This window comes from Anopheles moucheti, chromosome 3 (genome assembly GCF_943734755.1).
Source record: "Anopheles moucheti chromosome 3, idAnoMoucSN_F20_07, whole genome shotgun sequence".
NCBI lineage: Eukaryota > Metazoa > Arthropoda > Insecta > Diptera > Culicidae > Anopheles > Anopheles moucheti.
The window spans coordinates 22325651-22330708 of NC_069141.1; positions in this window are offsets into that span (position 1 = coordinate 22325651).

Consider the following 5058-nt stretch of genomic DNA (forward strand, 5'->3'; position numbering starts at 1 on the left):
AATTTGAAGAATTGTGTCGTTTAATAAAATTGCTCAATTGCACACACACAGATCCCACCCATGGACCAACTGCTATCAATTCGCTACATCAAATGCGGCACATCGATTTTCCACTAACTATTTGCATTCCACGCGAATAAGCCGAAAGCCTTACTCAATTTCACTATGCACATAGAATGGCCAAAACATGCGTTTCACACTTTCAAAACTGTATAACATAAACATTTCCCATGCTGTTTGCCGAAAACGAGTGGCGCTGAATCATTACTCATCCGCAGCCAGTGTCACACTCGCGACATCTGGTTCACCAGCTCAGCACAATTCCCTACCAGACGTCGTCACTGCTTTTTTGTCGACAGAATACTGTGGAGCATGTGCTTGCTGCACTTCTTCGTATCTCACGCCCGCTGTCCTCGTCAGAGTTCAGTTCGCTACTGTTTGGCCGTTCATTGATGTGGGCTCGGCTCAAAGATTCAATGATTGCCGCTGATTCAACGACCACCGTGGAATGAGTAATGTTGTTGACGTTGTACTATCTGCTTCCTACCGGCACGCTCTGCGATGTGCACATCCACGAACGCCGGAGTGCTGTATCTCTTTTCATCTTTCGCCCAATTTATGCTCGGAAGCTTCGCGAGTTTCCTTTGTGGTCGTACATGGCGGCCCGCGATGCTGCATTCACACTAACACTGTATCGTTTGGCAAAAAGGGGGTTCACTTGCTCCAAAGCTTACGCTCATCCACTCTCTTACAAATCCTAAGCTGTGGGATTGATATTGCGTGCCAGATGCTCCGATGTTTGCGGAAAAGCAAAAGACGAACCAAAACCACGGTTTATCCTCAATCCGTAACCAGACCAAACACGCCGCCAACCACGTCCGCGTTGCGAAGCGCGCTTACATTCACAACAATCCTAGTTCCGCTGCAAACGAGCACTGAGAAAATCGAGCACTGATAAGCGTACTCGAAGCGTCAAAAAGATCAACAGATTTCAGCAGCTTTAGCCACGCCTTTCGATGAACCGTGGCGGAAACGTTGTGTACCCCATTTTATTTCACGCAGCCAGCAGTCTGGCTCGTTTTATCGTACAGTGAGCAGGCTGGAGAAATATTCTCCTTCTCACTGCTCTCGACAAAGCGGTGAAAAACTCACCCCTAGCAACGAGATGTGAGAACTTTTGTATGAGAACAGGTTTTTCACCTCTTCTCACCAGGGGGATTATTTTTGTGGTGAATTCGTGCATTGGGTTGCTGAGAATCAACTTCACTCCCTTCGATTCGGCTGCACTTACAAAACGTTCAGAGAGGACTTAGGTGGTTTGTGATTGGGAAACACAGGGTGATTGAGATGAAGGCAAAGTGGTTGTTCGTAATACATAAATCACTTGGCAGTTCTTCAAAAGACTAGTAGTTTATTCTCTACAACATTAAAATAACAGTGTTACTGGAGAACAAATCATATTGACAAGATCAGTGTGGTTGTGGTTATCACTCGTGTTGATGCGGATCACAGGCACAATCAGTAAGCCAAAGTTGCAACTGATTCAATTCGATTACTAGCGCCAACACACCAGATAATATGGCATGACTGGGAACATTTTTGGACCAATAAAAATAAGCTCACACTTGTATGCGTGTCGAACTCACAAATAAGAGCAATACGTCAACAGGGCTTGGCAAATCAATCAAGCGCCAACAAAGCGACAATTTATGGCAATTTTGAAATTCAATACAAAACTGATTTTATTACGCCAGATTGTTTGATTGCTGCCAGCCGTAAGCCATAATCTCAGAAGTGATGAAGGTGCGATATTTGTGTGCTGCGTGGCATCCAGTATAAGCATTATTATACACCTCCCATATAGCAGGTTTGCTTGCGCACAACAATTGTCAGTGAATGCGCATAGATAAGCGATTAGGTTAAGAAATCTTTAACGTTATCTGGACAATATAGGGGTTGATTGCTTTACACCACAAATTATCCTAATGCTTTCATCGAATGTTGTCAAATCATGTTGCGCAATAAAGGTTGCGTGCACAGAGGTTGATAGTAAAATGTTCTTGATTGATTAGTATTTTTTACATAACGTTTCCTTTGCTTACCAGAGAAAAAGTAGGTTTTTTAAGATTAAAAATTACTCATTAAACTGAAACTTTATTTCATGCTTATATTTAACCTATTCCAACCCCATGTTTGTTATACGCAATTTCAGATCGTTTCTATTTAATTCAATCACCAGTTGCGTACTTGTCCTTTATTCATTGGTCGGCACATCATCAAAGGCCATCGATCAACCGTTTCCAAATACTTCTCTGTGGGTTGAACGATCCAGTTGTGCAAAAATCTTCCCATAATCGACCACTTTTCAGCACATCCCGATTTTGCAAATGTTGCAATGCATTCTTTTTCGCTATATTATATTTCAACCTAATCAATCACTCAACGCTTGAAGTCAATAAAAAATGTATCTTTGCTGCCGTAGCTTGTATAGTGACGCTGTTTATGTTGCTGCTAGTTGCAGCTCGCCGATCCATTCGCGACCACATGTGTCATCCACATGCCACAGCCAAAGAAAAATACAACTAACGTTAAAGATTGATTTTGTACCGAAAGCACAAAATCAAAATTATACTGTGTATCATGTGGTACGATTTGAAACAAATGTGTGCGAGAAAAGGGAGTTATCTGAATCAAATATGTTTAATCTATTATCAGTGCCGTTACTGGGGGTTGTAACTTGTAACTTGTAAGTACCGCGGAAGCGAAAGATTAAATTCAGTTGAATCTTTTATCTTATCGCTTCGATCCCATTGAAACACTTTTAATGTTCCGCCTTAATGTCATGTAGAGATGAAGTTATTCTTGTAGGAAGAAATAGCGTCCTTTATTTTATCAAACGGGGGTTGAAAAAAGTTTGAATGTATATATCTAGATGCTGACCTGATGAGTATGTTATTATTTGATGAGTATGTTATATTATGAGTATCATTATTATTGATCATCAATATGTTTTATTCAAATATTCAGTAACAATTAGCTCAAGCTACCCCAGTATTTTTCCTTTTGGATTCCACAACAATGAGCAAAAGGGAACCTTTCACAAAACTCATCATCAAGATCAATTGATTAACTGATCATCAGTTACTCACCTATCACTAACCGATTCTGCAGGGCAGTGAAAGATATAAAATCAATTAAATTACATATGTTAAATAAATTAAATTAATAAAAATATTGCAGATCAAACAAGTAAAAATAGACAATAGTGTATAAAGTAACATTGTATTCACTTCATTATACAATGCTATACGACACACGATTGACAACTCTCCCACAAGAATATCTTACAAATAACCGCGCCACCATCATCAATCTCTATTAATTGCTCGTGAAGTAAGGGTAACAGGAACGCTACAGGGTCAGATACGAAATCTTTCACCAAAGGCACTCCGAGATGCTCCAGACATCCACCCGCAACTATTGCAGTCAGTTGGGGAGAATAGAGAAAGAATGAACGATTGTAGTTTGAAAAACAATTAGTTTTGCTCAACTCGATTAAATCGATCACGCAACCACGCAGTCGTGACCTTAACTGACGCGGGTGTAAAAAGGCAGAATAATGTTAGAAGTTCACCATAGTCCAGGTTGAAAGTGGCCAATTGTGGTGTTTTCATCACTGCTGCAGTTCAAACCCGCACATCGAAATTTGGCAGCTGGTGAAATGTATGTGAGTTTTCATTAGAAGAATTATATTAACTTTGCCTCGTCAGATATTCGATCATGACACTTGCGATCGAATACGCCGCACAACATAAAAGTGCCCTAAAGCAAGCGTAATTAAACGCGACCGTATAAATCGTGGATCCATTAGCACCATGTCAAAGATCACTAGCTTCAATCTAACTCACAATTGGCTGCAACTAAGATTACAAACAGTTTTGTCTTCCTCCAGTCGGTTCAGTTTGAAGGACAATCGCCTGTTTCGAAATGTGACTCTCGGAGTCGGAGCTGTTTATGACAGTGACGAGGCAGTGTTGTTGATGATATCATCGCGATCTTCGGCACAGTACTGTAGGTGATCGACAGAGTATCACTACCCCTGCAGTAAGAGACACAGGTTCGCGCAGTGGATCAGCGATTGGAATGTGTGACTCAGAGTGTCGGAACATGTACACTGGGGTGTCCAATGCGGAATCGGAACCTTCTAAATAAATCTCAATTGGTTGTGCTGCGTTGTTTCCTTACAATTGTAAAACAAAACGCAACACACAGTTCTCATGGTGTCCAATCAAGGGCTTTGCTCTGTCAGCTTTTGTACGATCGCTGTGGATCAGTTTCACAACGGTTTCAAACGATGGGTTTTTGTGTTCAGTCGCTGCACCCAGAATTGAAACAATTAAAACAACCAATTAATCAATTTAGCAAATGAATCAAAATTAGTCGCTCGTGAATCAGTGAAGCATGGAGCACTGGACTAATAGTGTGTGGTGAGATTGTTTCGAGACGGGTCGAATGGGGCAGGGATACCCTCAATTCAACCAGAAACATCACAATCCCCGACGAAACTGTTAGCGAGAGACCGAGCCATTTATACTTAATGTGCGTTAATCGAGAGTGTTATAAATTTCGCAAACCTATATGGTTCGTCCATGGTCAGGGGATGCTGAACGCTACAGGGAGTGCACCACCGAGACCGACTGTCATTGAATGCATCCGCATAAACTTTCTCACGCCTCGGATTGGCGCATTGACAATGAGACAGATGACTGGATGGCGATGGAAAAGACCTTTGCGTTGGCCCCGACAGCAAAGGATCAAATCGGTTGTGTTATTGTAGCTGCTGTCACGATCACCACTTTTAAATGATCATGCCACTGCGCGGGGTTATATACAAATGCACCGCTAGAAGCGTAGCGTAGCGTTGAAGATGATGCGATATGCACTTGAACCGAGCTTAATTTTATGACAGCTGGAAGATATTAAAATAATTCTTTTTTTTTTACTGCCTTACAATGTTGCACACTGCATAATTTCAAAACAAATATGAAGAAAAACCTA